Genomic DNA, 17,679 nt, shown 5'->3' with positions numbered 1-17,679 from the left:
GTCACCTATCCTCAGCCACTCCTCCCGGCTCCCGCACTGCTGCCGCCACCAGCCTCAGGCCCCTGCGGGTCTCTTTCTGTTGGGCCGCCACCGCCGCCCTACTCCAGGTGCCGAGGACTTGGCGCCCTTCGCCGGTGAAGAGCGCCTACCAGGTATTCCACCCCCCTTCTCTTCCCACCAACTATTTGGCTATTTGGTACGTACTAAATTCTAACTTTTTGCAAATATTGTTGTGTGTACATCCATCTAGATCCGCCCCATTCATCGACCATGGGCGTCTTGGTGCGGCGGTTTCTGAATTTGATTGTTCCTGGCCGCACCCCTGGTGTTAAATCGCTGCGTTGCATTGACCTAGCGGGCCAGCAGCTGTTTTACCATGATGAACCACCACCGTCATCCAACGGAGATGGATCTGAACCATTAGCCCCAGCAGCAAGAGGGCAAGACACCATCTCTCACCCCCTGACTTTAAAGATGGAGATGCTTCGGATTCCTCGTCCAAGCTTCACCTTCCGTGCTCTAAACAATGGATGGAACCTGAACTACTTCCCGTTCGCGGACTCTAAGGTCATCTGCGGGGATCAGTCGGGATTCGGCTTCATCTTCGACCTGGATTCACGCAAGGTTGGAAACCATACCCCCGCTCCTCAAGCTGCCGACTGTGAAGCACGTCTCCGTCTTCGTTCACAAGCCCCACGTCGACAACGACAACTGGAACCATGGCAACGGTAGCAGTCTCTTCCTCATGGAGAGGATCCCCCAACCAGAGCCGATCTCCCATGAAGTGCAGGAGAGCGAGCAGTTCGTGGGCTTCATCAACCATTATCCGAGTAGGCCCTAGGGCAACAAATGCTTCACCTGCCGCCTCCTTCCGCCGCCGCCTTTTGTACGAGAGACATGTAGCTGGTACAACAACACCCCCCCCCAAGATCACAGCCTATGGTGTCATCGGTGGCGGATCACATGTTTGCATATCCATTCAGGGTGTTGGCACGTATTGCCTGGACACAACAAACCACACATGGAGCCAAGTTGGCAAATGGACACTGCCCTTCCATGGCAAGGTTGAGTACGTGCCTGAGCTCAAGCTCTGGTTTGGCCTCTCCGGCGATTCCCAGCACTTGGCTGCTGCTGACCTCTCTGACATGGATTCCCAGCCACAGCTAGTGGGCGGGCCTTGGAAGGAGCTTGATCCACCAGATGAATGGAAGGAATGCAAAGATCCTCAGTTTGTAAGCCTGGGTTCTGGCAGGTTCTGCATTGCAAGGTTCTTCCAAGAAGCTGCAGTGATGAAGTGATCAATGAAAATGTTGCTGTCTTTACTGGTGTTGAGGTCAAAGGCAGTGGCAAAGGTGGCATAGGGAAAGAAGTCCAAATGACCCCTCACAGATCCAGACGTGCCTACAACACTAGCATCGAGGCATTGTTCTAACTAGTTTCAGTGCTTTGCACTTGGACTCAGCTGTTTTATCCATTATCTATCTTCTGTGGAAATTGGGGACTTGGATTGTAGGAGGCAATTTAATTTTCATCATGGAACTTCAACATTGAAGCCTACCAGTGTTGGTACTTTTATTACTGTATTGTCTCCTGAAGTGCAGTGATGCTACATATTACTCCTTTATTAAACTATTTTAATCCAATTCCTGTACCATCTATAGTTATCTTTGTATATTGCTTCCTGTGATGATATATTCCATATGATCTAATGTATACTCCCTCGGTCATCCAAATTAATTAACTTGAAGTTATCAAACTTTTGTAAGTTTGACCAACTTTATATTGAAGAATATCAACATCTATGCCCCCGAATAAGTAGACTATGAAAATGTATTTCGTGGTAATTTTGTGCCTGTCGATGTTTGACCACCGATAGCCTGCCACGGGGGTACCCGGGGCAGTATGTTCGGGCTTCGGCGTATGCTGAACTCGATGGTTAACGCAAGAGACAGTCGATTTATCCTGGCTCAGGCCCTCGATCACAGATCGAGTAATAGCCCTACGTCCAGTCGGTGTTAGCCTTTGCGTTGGATTGATTATGAAGTGTTATGTCGTACAATTGCTCTGTTGAACTCTCTATCCAAGGTGCCCTGCCCTCCTTTATATAGTCAGGAGGCCAGAATCCTAGTCGGTTTACGATGAGAGTTCCTAGTAGGATTACAGAGTAATACTACTACTAAGATTACAGAAGAAGAATCCTAATTAGACTATGTCTTCTTCCTTCCTTGCGGGGTATCCTGTGGGTCCCATACCGACAAGCCCCCGAGCACTTCATGGTTGAGTTCTAGAAGCCTCGTCTTGTTCCTTCAAGTCTCGTTGAGCTGGAACAAGTGTCGTCCGAGTGCTTTCTTGAGCAAAACCATGTAGCGCTTCGTGAGATCTTTGCGTGGTGTGTATTTTTTTGGAGAAAAAAGTACTCCCATTTGGATGTAGCCCCCGAGCCTCTTGCTGTTTGGCACAAGGAGCTTGAGGGTCTATTCTTGAAATCTTCCTGATTCTTCGTTGAAAGGCTCCCCGACTACCTTGTTTGAAAAGAGCTCTGTTGCTGTGTTCGGGTTCTTTTTGTCTTGTGGCCCTGACGCCGTCTGTCTTGAAGAAACATTCTGAGTGGTGTGCGCTTTTTTGGAGAAAAAAGCGCACTCACTGAGTGTAGCCCCCGAGCCTCTTGCTATTTGGAACAAAAAGTTGGAGGGTCTTGAATTTGAGTTGTTTGATAGAACTGTATACCTCTCCTCTTGCAGCCCCCGAGCATATATCCGGGTTGTTTTGTTCAAGAAGAACTCGGAAGTAGGGTTTTGGCATATTCTCTGGTAGTCTGTTGTTTGTCAGATGTAGTTGTATGGTGGTGGTTGAGCTTGAATGCCTTTTGTTCATGGGTTGTACTGTGTCGGTATATTCTTCCGAATATGCCCGTCTTCGAGTACTACTCTCTCTCGCCTGAGTCTTCCATTATTGAGTCCTGTCTTTTCACTGTGTCCTTTGTTAGTCTTATTTTGTTGGTACTCCTAGTCCATGTGCACCGCTCCTTTGATCTATAAATACCCTCCTAGAGTGCTTGCCTTCATCCATTGAACATTCTGTTGAAACCTTTGTGATCACTAACATGGTAGTTTGTGAAGTAGAGCAGCCCCCGGGCATGTTTCGTAGTTCCTATGTGTCTTGTTGTAGTTGGAGGAGGTCTTGTGATAGGGATTAGAGGTAGGCTAATCTCGCGGCAGCAATGTACCAAGATGTATGTGGCGGTAGTTGGAGGAGGTCTTGTGATGTGGACTTCATTCCTTCGTCTGGCAGTTCTGGGTTTATCTTCGTCGCCTGTCTTGAGACTGTCCGGTGCAGATCAACACCATATCCAGCATCACATCGGTCTTGGGTAGACAGATGCCTACCGGCCTTCTCTGCTCCATGTTGTCCTGCCGTGCTGCTGATTTCCGCCTTGGATGCACTGCGTCCGTCCTTTGAAGAAAACAGTGTAGCCGATGGCGGTTTGTCCTTCCGAGTAGTAATTTGGGACACGTAGTCGTTCTAGAGCCCAGCCGTGTCCGTGTTCTTCTTTGCTACTTTGCTTTTCGTGGTACCGAGTACGTTGGGTCCTGTAAGATTTGTAATCTTCTATTTTTGAAGTCGCTTGTAATGGAAAGAATCTTTTATCTTCTGAGTTGTTATTTACTTTTCTATTGTAGTTCCGGTTGCTCATGATATTCCCGAGTTCTTTTCATAAGAACCGAGTTCTTATGTTCCTTGTGAAGTTGCCCTTCTTTTCTTCTTTGTTGACGGGTTGTTCTTGCAGTTATCTGATAACTCCATAGTATCGCTGGATGGATAAGTCTGAAATATGCCCGTTGAATTGTACCGTTGTGTGGATTTGTGCCCTTCGTCATTTTAGCTGTGTCGGTAAATGGACCATTGTGTTCTCACACGGTGCTTTAACGGGCCTGGTGGGCCGTTTTTAACGCTGTAGAATCTATTTAATACCCTTCGTCTTCTTTTTCTTTACTACCTTTCTCTTGCCTTCAAACCCTAGCTCTTAGTCATCCGCCGTCGCCATTGCCGCCACCGTCTTTAGCGACGCTGCCTAGGCTTTCTCTTCCCCTAGTCGCTTTTTTCCTTTGTTAGTATATGGGTAAGAAGAAAGCCGCAAGCAAGTCCCAATCTTCCTTCATGGACGAGGAGTCTTCACTCTCCGTGATTGAAAATCAGGAGTTTGTTGCCATGAGGGCCGCCCAGAAGTCTTGGCCGACTCCAACAACCACCGAGGAGCAGCTCCGTGAGCTTGTCAGCGACGGCTTGATTCAGAGCAAGGCCATTGCTGAATGGAGAGTTCCAGGCGAGCATCGGGTCCCTGCTCCAGGTCCTGGTGAGATCGTCCATTTTGTTTCTTTCATTCGTGCTGGACTTTGCCTTCCTGTCTCTACTTTTCTTCATCAGTTTCTCAGCTACTTTGGGATTTGTTTGAACCATCTTGCTCCTAATGCAGTCCTTCACCTTTCTGTCTTTGTTCATCTTTGCGAAGCTTTCCTTGGAATTTCTCCCTCTCTTTCTCTGTTTCGTTACTTCTTTCGTCTGAAACCCCAACCCCGCCGCGAAGAAATCAGCGTTCTTGGTGGTTGTGGGATTCAATTTCGCCAGGGTCTTAAGATCAAGTTCTTTGACTATGACCTGGTTGATTCTATAAAAGATTGGCGTGCCGACTGGTTTTATGCCGCCAATCTGATCCCTTCCCTTGCTGTCCACTCTGGGTCTGGTCCCGTGGTTAACGACCGATGGGATAAGAACCCTGTGTCGCCCGCTGAGGTCCAGGCAATCCAGCCATTCCTTGATAGGATTAGTGTGCTAAAATAGCAGGGTTTAACCGGCTTCGGCATTGTTTCGAGTTTTCTTCGTCGCCGAGTTCAGCCTTTGAAGGAGCGAGAGCACCTTGGCTTTGAGTACTCTGGGGCTGAGGATCCTTCACGCTTGGTCCCAGCTCTTGAGCTGACCGATGAGGAAGTACTCGAGCGTCTTCAGAAGATGTTGAAAGGAGCAAGCGTTGTCCCGCCTACCGTCTCCGAGTTTTCTGCCAACAACCCTCCTCCAGCTGTAAGTTGTTTTCTCCTTGTTCGAGTGCTTTATGTATTCTTGCTGTATCTTTCTTTGTTTAACTTTTCCTTGTCTTCTTGTTTTATTCTTTTTCGTAGGAATTTGGGCGCAACTTTGTTGACCCGATCCCTTCTCTTGTTGTTCCCCCTGTCGTGGCGAACACTGGGAAAGAACTCGGTGGATCGGTTTACGATGAGAGTTCTTAGTAGGATTACAAAGTAATACTACTACTAAGATTACAGGAGAAGAATCCTAATTAGACTAGGTCTTCTTCCTTCCTTCCGGGGTATCCTGTGGGTCCCGTACCGATAGTGTCAAATATTGTTTTTATAATTGTGCCATAAAAAATTTAAATTCAGCCGAGCTTATATAAAGATTAAGTTGTGATAACTCTAGAAGTTGATTTATTTAGAGGAAGGAGGTAGTATTTCATCTTTCTGGTGATTCCATCCATCTTTAAATCTGGATTGCTAATAATTGCTAATAAGCTATTAATGATCCCACCCAGGGAAAGCCCTGAACATCTTGCAGAAACTAGCCCAAGTTCTGAAGCTAGTTGTGGCACCACCTCTCACTATGCCTGCCTGCCAAATATCCAGTCATCCAAACCTTTGATATTTCGAGGGATTGTTACAGCTGCATAATTTCAGCACACTTGAATCTTAAATCGAATGTTCAATACTTGGTTGCTAGCTTAGGTGTGCTGTGTCATGCAATGCCTAGTTATTGATGGAAAGAAACACAGTACATTCTATTCCAGTCTAGGGTTATATATGGTGCTGCTGAACAGGTTTTCCTTAATTTGGCAAATTGGAAATCCTGCCCGATGCTCCTTTTGTTGTTGCTCAGAGGTCACAGCTAGCAGTTTTAGATGATCAGGGTACTGTGTTGTTGGTTTATTTCTTGTGTTCTGTCGCCCATCCATGGTGCTGTAGCTTCGAATATGTTGCTTCTCATTAATTGTAATTATGTTTGTTCCCAAAAGTTACGGCTGATATTGGATCACTGCTGAGTCACGTAATCAGGTTGTAATGAAATTTTCCTCATTTAGATCCTTGGAATTGAAATCAATTCTAATAGTCATAATTTAGACACTCCCACTGAGACTGGTCTTAGGCCTCATTTAGATCATTGAAATTGAAAAACTATTCTAATAGTCATAATTTAGACACTGATAATTAGGTTAATATGGCCACCGTGTATGTAACGTACTTCAATGTTGCTGTTGGTCACATGGGGGAGCGTACTTTTGCTACAAATGAGGGAGCCAAAAAGTGTGGTATAAGTTGCAAAGAGAAACATAGTATGAGAATCTACAAAATCTATTTCTATCTCTCGCCCCATGAATTTAAAACATGTTTGTACCTAAATTTTGGAAAGCTTCGGAATGTTAAATTTCAAGCCAAATAGTCTAGCTCAAAAAATATTTCAATTTCTCTGAAATAAAAGGATCCAAACGGATTGTTATTGTTTTGTGTGATGTGTGATCCTAATCTTTTTCCTATTGCTATTGTGTGTTACATCAGCCACCTCATCGTAGGCAAGGGGACAGGCACAGCTAAGGAGGCCCAAGATGAGAAAGGGCATTATTGATGACGCTGCCTGCAAAAGATAAGACCAACGAATTCGAATGAAGCATGTTCTGGTGGGGAGTACCATATCTCGTTCCTCAGTTAGGTAGCACCGTAGCAGTCACACGATCATTCGGCGATCACTATTAGATTTTAAATTTGTCTCCGTGCAGAGGATACCGCAAATAAAGAAAACATAAGCAATCCCCTGTTAGGTTTTAAATTTGGCTCCCTGCAGAGGATGGTGCAGATGAGGGAATACAATTCAATTTTGTGACAGAGCGGTTTGTTAGGCTTCCTGTGCAATGTCTATATCTCAACAAGCATCCTACCCCATGACCATTCGTCGAATTATCAGTGTATATTGACATATGCTCCCTCCGTTCATTTATCTCCGTCGCATTTGGCTCGGGCACGGTGACCAATATTGTGATCAAGGAGTCCTGATTGACAATAAATCTAGAGTTCTGTTTTAACTGCGCCGGCATCGATTGATTTACCGATAAATCTGCCGCTAACCACACTCCAAACGTTGTTACCGCGCTAACAGTGTGCGTTTCCTTCTTTCCCTTTTCACCGGGTCCTCAATCGGTCGCACATCTGTTTCTTCCTCTTTCTTCTTCCGTTAGCCCGCCTGCGACGAAAAAATTGGCCTCCATGCCTCCAATTTTAACATGCTGCATTCAAATTTTCAAGCCAAAATTCTTTTGCCACCATTGTCTTTCTTTTTCATCGGTGTGGCATGCATGTTCTATATAAGCTGGTCATGGCTGGCATCCTTCCTCCATCTCTCTCTGTCTCCGATTTAGAGATCGACCAAAACCTATGCCCGCTTTAGGGATCGACTTAAACCAAGAGGCCCCATAGATTGGGATAATATAGTGGAGTGGGATGGCCCTGTTCATGAACTCGATTATGACATGGTTTGGGATGAAGGAAACCAAGGTGATTGGTTAATTATGATCTTCGATGTGCCAGGCCCTTCATTCTGTTTACCATCTCTAATTTTCTGTATATGTGTTTCATGTCATAGGTGATACGCAGGAAGAAACACAAGTGCTAGTAGATGAAGGTACCCTGGTGACCATGTGGCTTCAGGGGCTGTTGATGAAGATGGAGGATCAGGTGATGCCCTTCATCATTCAGTGAATCGATTATGTTTTCAGTAAACTGCATTAGAGTTTCAGTGAACTGCAATAGAGTTTGAGTGAAGTGCATTAGAGTTGCAGTGAACTGCATTAGGTTGATTTGTCGGATAAAGTCCATGTTCCTGCACTTGTTTTCAGTAAACTGCAATAGAGTTTTAAGTGAACTACACTAGAGTTTTCAGTGAACTGCACTAGTGTTTTCAGTGAACTGCAATAGAGTTTTCTGCACTAGAGTTTCAGTGAACTGCACTACAGTTTTCAGTGTCTTTTTTTCAGTGCTGTTCCATACAAGCTTTAGTGACTGTTTTCATACAACTTCTAGGTTCTGTTAAAAGTAAGAATTTCATAGAAAAAGTGATGTTTATAGCTGTGGTTACAAGGCCTAGATATGATGCAAATGGAAATTGCACATTTGATGGTAAAATAGGGATTTTTCCCTTTACCAAGGTAGAACCAGCAAAAAGAAAGAGTCCAAATAGGGAGAGAGGTAAGTCATTCTTCATTTTTTCTTGTGCTTAACATAACTTAATCTTGGTGCCTAACAAGTTTATTTACATTTGCAGGTGACCCTGCAATAAAGGCAATGACGTCGGTAACAAAGGAAGTTAGCCGAGACTTTCTTGCCAACAAAGTTCTACCAGCATTGAAGGCAAAGTGCCCAGACGAAGAAAGAGGGATGCCAATCTTCATCCAACAAGACAATGCATGGACCCACATCACCGTAGATGATCCATGTTGGCGGTCCTTATCGACCAAATTCGACCGCCAAATAAGATACAAAATTAGGAGAACTAAGCAAACTTACACACATATGTTATTCATATTGACCTATTTCCACTTGTATTGGAAGATTATTATTTTACAGGACATATATATGAATACAGTGGAAAAGGTGACAAAAATACGCTTTTTGACAAAGCGTAGAAGAGAAACAAGGAGAGAAGCCCACCTACCTGACGAATCTGGGCTGAAAACCGACAGATGGGAGGTCCAGGCCCACGTAGCAACCGACCACGCGAAGGCGGTCACGGGGAGGCGCTACCCAGGTGCGGGTGCGGCCACACCCCCAGCTGCACCGCCTTGCCTCCCCTTCCACATGGCGCTTTCTGGTGGTCTCCCCTATGACGGTTGCATGGGCACATGCAGAGAAACCGACCATAGCTTTGCTATAAATAGATGGGGAGGGTTCTCATTTCAACACACACTACACAAGAGCCTCTCTCCCTCACTTGTATCTTTTTACTATTCTTAGTAGTTCTATTTAGAGCAAGGCAAGAAGCTTCATTGGAGAGCTTGTACTTTGGAGAATTCTTGGTATGAATAATATGAAGATTTCTCTTATGTTCTTGCTCTCATATTATCAATATAGCTATGTTATGAAACCAGAGCTAAGTTCTTATGTTATTCATTTAGCATATAGAACTTTATGCTTAATCTTTCATACATACATGTTTAGACCATGACCTAAATTGAGGTAGTAGGTTCTACTTTAAGATTAGTTTTGGTCATTATTTTCTTGCGGGTTCGTCCTCCGTCTCCGTAACGGATGCTCTAGTAAGAGGACTCCTGATAAAGACGAAAGTTCCTGGCCACCGTTAGAGTAGTAACCGATAGCGTAGACATGGTGTCTATGTTAGAAGTTATCTTCGTTTGCCTCATATCCCATGGTTGAGGGGTAGGCGGCAGGTGGTGACAGCCCTGTCCGTCCTTCGTAATCCCCCACGTTCGGATACGGCGTAGAGCTGGAGGCCGGCATCACTTGGCAGACCAGGTGCGATCCAGTGCCCGAAGTAAGTTTATAGTGACCAAAGCTATCTTAACTTAGGATCTCTACCCTTAGAAATTCATGTATTTGTATGATCTGCTCATCTTAGCATAGTTGTACAAGATAAGCTTGCTCCAGTTTAGGTTTATTCTTTTATTTTTTATTCTTTCTTTTATCTTTATCCTTGAGATTGGCTTGAATGTGTGTGTCACACTATCCAATATATATCTGGAATTACCCCTGTTATGAACTTGGTCTACTATGCAGTCATGTTATCTTGTCCATATCCTTGTTAGAGACTTTTATATCATGCCTTTCTTTAGGAAAATATAAATGAACGATACCGAATACTTCCGGGTGAAATGCTACAACGATATATCCGTGCGCTTGCGGAATATTTTTGCATGTGTTCAGAAATATCGTCACGGCGTTTCTAGTGCCATTGCTAGGAAACATCAATCCTAGTGATTGCGCTAAGAAACGCCAACAATCCAACTTTTGTGCAAGCCGCCCAAGCTGATTGTTGGGCCATTAGGCTAACATGCCAACCTCCTAACTCACCTGATCTGAACGTCTTGGATCTTGGATTTTTTGCAGCAATCCAAGCATTGTTTGAGAAAGGTACACCGAACAACATTAAAGAAATTGTCCTAAAGGTTAATGAGGCATATCAGAACTACCCGGTGGATAGATCGAACCGAATTTTCCTAACCCAGCAGGGATGCATGATGGAGATCGTGAAGCATAATGGCAGTCAGCACTACAACATCCCTCACATGAAGAAGAAGATCCTAGAGCGCTACAAGGATGTCTTCCCATTATTCTGAAGTGTCCTTTGCAGCTTCATAATCAAGCCATGCAATTCATCGGTACTTAGAATTGTTGTAGTCTAGATAGAATTAGGATGGAGTTACATTGTCAGATCAGGTTCAGGAATTAGACTTCATCCTTGTATTGTCGACAAAGACTTGGCATTGATATGTTAATCTCAATTTAAACTTGTTTGCACTGCTATGATTGAAGTAATGAAACTGCAAACAAAATTAAAAATTCAGATTACATTCAGAACTCATGTTGAACTTGTTTGCACTGTCCAGATTACATCCAACATCAAAACAAACTAACAGAGGCATCCTATACTAGTTCAAAAAATCGTTAGGCTCCAGGCCAGCCAGGCGGAGGAGGCGGGCGCGGGGGCAGAGCGGCGAGGCGGTGGGGCGCTGTCGGCCGTGGGAGGAGGAAGATGGTGGTTGGTCAAGGGAAGGGCGAGGGAGGCACAAGAATGGCCCAGAGATGTTAGCGTGGCGAGGAGCAGTGGTACCGGACGCGGTGGCCGAGAGGCTATCGAGGACGGGGCAGGCCGGCAGGAAGCGGGGGCGATGGCCATGGCCTGCGTATCGGAGTGACAAAGAGATGGAGGTTGAAGGCGATGTATCGACCATAGGATCTAGATCAGGCGGCTAGAAACAATCGCCTGAAAGAAACGTTGTTTTCAGTCATCTGAAATTTAGCACTTGCCTTAGATAATAGATCCTTAGTTAAAGTCTTTCTTTTTCTAAGGTTGCACCTTGCCACGCTAGTCTGATGGGCATGACACTACAGTGCTGCCGTGCCAATGGGAGTGGCGCGGCAAGGATTTCCACGTGAAAATCGTTGTCCGATGTGGCAGATCGTGCCGCGCCGATGCATGTGGCGCGGCAGCATGTTTTGGCCGTGCCAAGGACTTAGGTGTTGCCAAACAGGTTAGATCTAAAAATAAAAAAGAAACAGTGTTAGATTTGGAATTTGTTTTAAGAAAAGGTTAAAAAATAAAAAAATATCACTATGGGTGCATGCGAGAGATAAGTATTGCGCGCCAAACCAATCTTCTTATGTTGCTCACGCTCAACCTCGTGTTTGAGAGGAAAATATCTAGTGCAAACTCAGTAATAGGTGGAAACCTACAAACTTAGATCATGTATCGTTGGATACCAGTCTTTTGACACATTTTGTATTTACCTCCTAACAAGATCCTAACATATGGGTATGTTAAGCCTCGGGATCATTGGTCCCCGACCGAAAAGACCCCTCGACCGACCCCTCCAGGATCGCCCGGGGGCTCGGGGGCTATACCCAATGGGTACGCTCGCACGTACCCTTCCATGAAGAAACCTGACTGAGCCTGAGCACGCCGCAGTCCCCGCACAGGGCTCGAGGGCTCGCCCGAGCCTCAAGCCCCCGATCGACGATATGTCCAAGCTAGGTCCTTGGCTCCTGCCTGGCTTATGATGCTAGCCAAGGCCTGGACGCAAGAAGACAAGCACTGCACTTTGGGTGCGGCCCTGCCGGCCGCTCCCGCGATAGGGTCACGTACGGGGCGTGACACAAGAAGACAAGTTTCCTCGGCTTCCAGGGGCTGGGCGGCTCCTAGGCCCGCACGTCAACCCCTGGAACCGACCTCCTTCACCACCAAGAAGACTCCAGAAGGTCCACCTGGGGGAGGCTGGTCCAAGCTGACATAGCCTAACACGCAGAGTGTTAGAGCAGAGCAGCTGGACAATGCCCAAGGCTTCTTCGGTTCCACAACACCGCCATGGTCCACAGAGCACCGCTGCAAGACCCTCCTGCACTCCGGCACATGTAGACCATAGACACATCCCCCAAACCGCCATGTACTTGACCTATCTCAGTATATAAGGGATAAGGTCGGACCTTAGAGGGGGGACAATCCCAGACAGATCATTTGATTCCTCTTCCATCCGCTCCTGCTCAGCACCGAGAGCAGAGCAACTCAGAGAGGGGCACCAAGAGCTCCTTCGCCGCACCCATCGTCTTCCTCCTCTCCGACAAGGGGAAGGCTCCACCGACGGCGAGGTGACCTTAGGATTAGCACCGAGCTAACCCCATACCAAATCTCTCTCTACACTCTATTGTAACCCCCAAATTTTGGGTGCTCTTGAGTATAAGGATCATCAGCTGCTGGACGTAGGGCACCGATCAGCCCAAACCAGGATAAACCGTTGCATCCCCTCTGTGATTCTTGTGTTCTTGAGTCCACTCGAGCCACCAGAGACACGTACTCTGACACCAACTCGAACAACAACACTTGCCGCGGTTCTGACCCTCGACAGCTGGCGCGCCAAGTAGGGGGCAGCATCAAGTGTGATTCAGGCTCTACAGTGGCTGGAGCCACCTGCCTACAAGCGGGACTGCCCCAGACGGTGGTGTTCGCTTCCCTAGTGAGTTCTTTATCATAGCTGGCGCCTTCGCTCTGGGCTAGGTTCTCAACTTTGGGAGCCTGGCCTACATCACCGACTGCTACGGTGTGCTTCATCTGCTCGACAGGGCCGCGCCAGTGGGCAATGAGCTCCTAGCGCCACCCCCTCCACTGGGCCTCCTAGGAGCAGATCTCGAGGTCCTGGCCTAGCAGATCGAGTGTGGTCTAGGTCCACACCCCACCGTGTCGGACCAGCGCAAAATGTTCTACATGCTGGCCAACGTCCACCACCAGATCGGCACCGATGAGATGCTCCAATGGTCCTAGACGGCCATCACCTTTGACCAAGGGGATCACCCCGATCGTGTTCCTTACCCAGGACGCTACCCGCTCGTGGTCAGCCCGATCGTGAGTACCACGCGCCTCACCAAGGTGCTGATGTGTAGGGTCGAGATGGCGGACTAGAGAGGGGTGAATAGTCCTTTCTAAAACTTAATCGCGTTGGCTAACTGATACAAGTGTGGAATTACAACAATTGGTCTAGCCAAGACTACACCCATCTATCTATGTTCTCTAGCACCTTACAAAGGTCCTAATTATGCAACTAAGGTTCGAGCTAGCTAGAGCTCACCTAACCCAAAAGTGAGGGTAGCTCAATGACACGCTCAACTAAAGTTGCTCTTCGTGGCTCCTGCGGGGCGAGCATAATGCCCCTCACAAAGCTCTTCTCTAGAGCACTGCACAAGCTTCTTGCGGGCTTCGACGGAGACCACCACCAAGCCATCTAGGAGGTGGCAACCTCCAAGAGTAACAAGCACCACCGGCTTACAAGACGACCACCTAGTGCCACTCGATGCAACCTCACGATGCAATCGCACTAGAATCGCTCACTTACTCGATCGGATGAACACTATCAAGCTCAAGTGAGTTAGAGGGCTCCCAAGCACTACCACATAAGCCACCAAGGCTCTAGTGTGCTTAGCTACCGGCCAAAGACCGGCCAGAACTTCTATTTATAGCCCCATGGGCTAAACTAGCCATTACCCCTTCACTGGGTAGATTATGGGATGACCGGACGCATAGGTCGTGTGCACCAGACGCGTCCGGTCGCTGCGTCCGATCACTGCTCGACCACCACATGTACCTTTCAAAAGAAGTAGTCATTGGCGCCCAATGGCTCTCTCTCTCTCTGCGCTCACAGACATAGAACGATTGGACGCACCAAAGAAAACTAACCGGACGTGGGAGACGCAGCGTTCGGTCGAGTCCAGAGAGCTCCCAGAGCCGCTCCGCACCGACCGGACGCGTCCGGTCACACCAGACCGGATGCTCCCAGTGTCTGATGAATTATAGCACAAAATTCCTGAGGCTGATAGGTTCACACCGGACGGTATCGCCGACCGGACGCGCCCCTGCGTCAGGTCCACACAACCACGTGCTTCACCTCCTCTAACCGGATGATGAACAGTGAACCAGCAGAGTCCGGTCACTTTCAACGACAGAGTCTGGTCAACACAGCGAACACAGCCAAGCCTAAGTCTGAATACCGGACTCGTCCGGTCCACATGTCGGACGCGTCCGGTCACCCTGTGACCAGCACTTCCAACACATTTTCTTCACCAACTTCTTCTCATTTGCAAATGTGCCAACACCACCAAGTGTACAACACCTTGTGCACGTGTGTTAGCTTTTCACATACATTTTTCAAGGAGTTAGCCACTCAACTTGCCGCGCCACTCGATCCTAGCAATGATGCAAAGTTAGATCACTCGAGTGGCACTAGATGACCGATATGCAAACAAGTTTGCCCCTCTTGATAGTACGGCCATCTATCCTAAACCCAGTCATAAACTTCTCTACACACCTATGACCGGTGAAATGAAATGCCCTAGGTTATACCTTTGCCTTGCGCATTCCATTTGATCTCCTCCATTGTTGATGCAACACATGCACCAACCAATCACCAAATGATATGATCCACTTCATATCATCATGTGACTGTATTGGTTCATTGATCTTGACTTCACTTGCTTTTCACCATTGCCTTCGTCCATCGACACCAAGTCTTGCTCAAGCTTCACCGCCATGCGGTCCATCGCTCCAAAGCCTCCGACTTGCCCTTCACTCTTGCAACCGGTCCATCAAGCCAAGTATTGTCTTGATCTCCTCCACCTTAGTCACATGACTCTATGTCATGTCTCATATGCAATGAGCTCCTTCATCACCACATGTGTGAGCTTTGCAACATCTTTGAGCCATCTTCACCGTCATGGCATATGTTGCTCACACACATGTACTTGTGGACTAATCATCTGTGTATCTCACATAAACACAATTAGTCCACCTAGATTGTCACTCAATTATCAAAACCAAACAGGGACCTTTCAATCTCCCCATTTTTGGTAATTGATGACAACTCTACAAAGATATGGAAATTAAGCTCTTTTAGATTAATGTTGCTTGCCCAAGCAATTTTAGCATGTGTAAATGATTTTGGACAAGTACCACAAACCCGAATTGGTAGTATTAGCTCCCCATACATATGTGCTAGAGTGTTTGGTTTGAAGCTCACACATATGCATAGATTGGAATTGCGGGAGAGTAATTACTACCAATGATGCTAAGGTGTAAAGAATTAACCTTTGATGTGTGATACCAATCGGAGTTGCACTTTTAACACCATCCTTAGCACCATGAGTAGCTAGACAATAAAAAATACTAGAAACCCAATGAGATCAACATTATAAGCAAGGTTCTAGTGTCATATGTAGAAATACAAGTCTATTTACCATCCTATGCATGCTAGTTATCAAGTCATCATTCGAGTTCTACAACTAGCATACACCACACAAGTATGCATATCAAAATTTTAAAAACTTATGCAATGCAAGCAAGCACATGAATATGCACAAATCAAATGTAATCAATCAAAAGTTTATGAGCTTGCTCCCCCTACTTGTGTGCTTTTCTTGTCCAAGAATTTTGATCCTTCTTCATTCCTCAATGTTGCTCCCTCTTTGTCCATATCCATGTCCAAATCCAATTTGTCCCTAATGCCTCTTGCATATTTCATATCTTTGTACCAATCTCTCCCCCTTTGTCATCAATTTCCATAAAAGGTGTGCTTCTCATTGATGCAAAGGCTTGCATTGGGGTAGATGGTTGAGGCTTGAATCTTGCATTTTTTATGGACACTACCAAATATGTTGGAATGACACCACTTGTATAGCTCTTGAGATACCACACATAGGATCTTTGATCTTGATACCAATTTGGTGGGACACCTCCCCCTAAGTCATTGCATGGGTCATCCATTTGATAAACTTGAGCTCTTGTAGTGAGGGATGCATTTTTCATTTGATGATCACTTAAAGTTGAGGATCACTTGTGGAACCACCATCTTGTATGAATGATACCATGTGTAGAGATGTGATACCACATATATGATTAATTTGTCAATAAAAACTATTTCTTGAATATTTGCTATCATCATGAGTACCATGTGTAGGATATCACTTGTAAGTTGATCTAGGCACCACTTGTGAATTCTTGATGAAATACTTGAGTCTAGATGCCACTTGAAACAATTCAAACTAGATATCCATTTGCATTGTTGTCTTGTGCTTGTACTCTTGTCATTATCATGAGCTTCTAATTTTGACTTGACTAAATTGATTTGCCTAAGCTTCCAAGTCTGGTTTGAACCAGTGACAAGCTTCTTCACACCTCTTGCAAGGGTTATCTTGCCAATGTTGTACTTGTCACTTGTTAGCAATCCAAATTAAATCAAGTACTTGGGTTCACTAGCTCATGAATAAATTCGTATACTAACCACTAGATCATTTATTCATTCAAACAATAGTGGTAGGCTATGAATTTTAAAATTTCATTTGTTATGCATGATCCTATAAGCATGTACTATATGCACTAACCGCATACTAGTAAGAGATGAAAATGATCATGCATGTTACAATGATACCTTTGCTATCTTGGAGTAGAGGATAATCACTAGTTTCCAATTAAGCTCCGCAATAGCAATGTGAAGTCCAATTTAATAGCTTGGTGAAGACCAATCATCAATATGAAATCCATTCTTCACCCATATGAATTGAGAACCAGTTATGATCAAATGCACTTTCATGATGTGGTTGGCTTGCTTCTTCTTTTGATCAATGCTTGCATGAGAGAATTATTTTGAATATCACTTGAATTTTTATGATTAGCTCTCTTTTGGGTGTTGCTTGTTTTTCTTGATCAACCCTTTTGATTTCTTCAACTAAGCATCTCAAATGTTTCCCGAATCACCACTTCCATGTTAGCCTTCCAAGTACCACACTCGGTTTACCTACACATAGGCGGCAAGCCCCTACACTAGGGAGAAGTGACTTCTTTCCAAAGAATCATTCTAGATACTCACTTGAAATAACTTGATTGATTGATCTAAGTGATGGACTTAATCATGATGAGTAACCTTGATTCCTTCTTTAAGTCCTTTTCTTTCTACTTGTTTAAGTCCTTTTCTTTCTACCAAATGATCTCTAATAATCACTAGAACTTAAACTTCATCTTCATCTTGAGCTTGGTCTTGATCTTCCAATTTGAGTACCAAATGTGTGCAAAGTACACTCCACAATCAAATGGCCTTGTACTCTTTGCTTGTCATGCTTCTAGATCATCTCAAAACCAAACTTATGTGCCTCAATCATTTATAAACATGTTTCTATCTTGAGGACCTTTCAATCAAAGTGACTCCAAACAAATCCAATAATTGTCACTTTTCAGGCAGATTTTGTATCTTTCAAAGAAAAATGCATATCTCCCAATATACATACCCAAATACCACGAAATTTGGTGGAGATGTGCTTCACTAAGTCATATAGCAGTTGTAAAAATTTGAGATTCATTTGACTTCATATGAACTTC

The 17,679-nt window shown here is 45.4% G+C and overlaps 1 pseudogene; it reads left to right on the top strand.

Annotated features, from left to right (window-relative positions):
* The first annotated feature begins 270 nt into the window (after nucleotides 1-270).
* On the top strand, nucleotides 271-1,643 carry LOC136522593 (uncharacterized; annotated as a pseudogene).
* Nucleotides 1,644-17,679: the final 16,036 nt, after the last annotated feature.

This window comes from Miscanthus floridulus, chromosome 18 (assembly GCF_019320115.1).
Source record: "Miscanthus floridulus cultivar M001 chromosome 18, ASM1932011v1, whole genome shotgun sequence".
Taxonomy (NCBI): Eukaryota; Viridiplantae; Streptophyta; class Magnoliopsida; order Poales; family Poaceae; genus Miscanthus; species Miscanthus floridulus.
The sequence above is the reverse complement of the archived record's forward strand: the minus strand, read 5'-3'. Positions and strand labels throughout refer to the sequence as shown.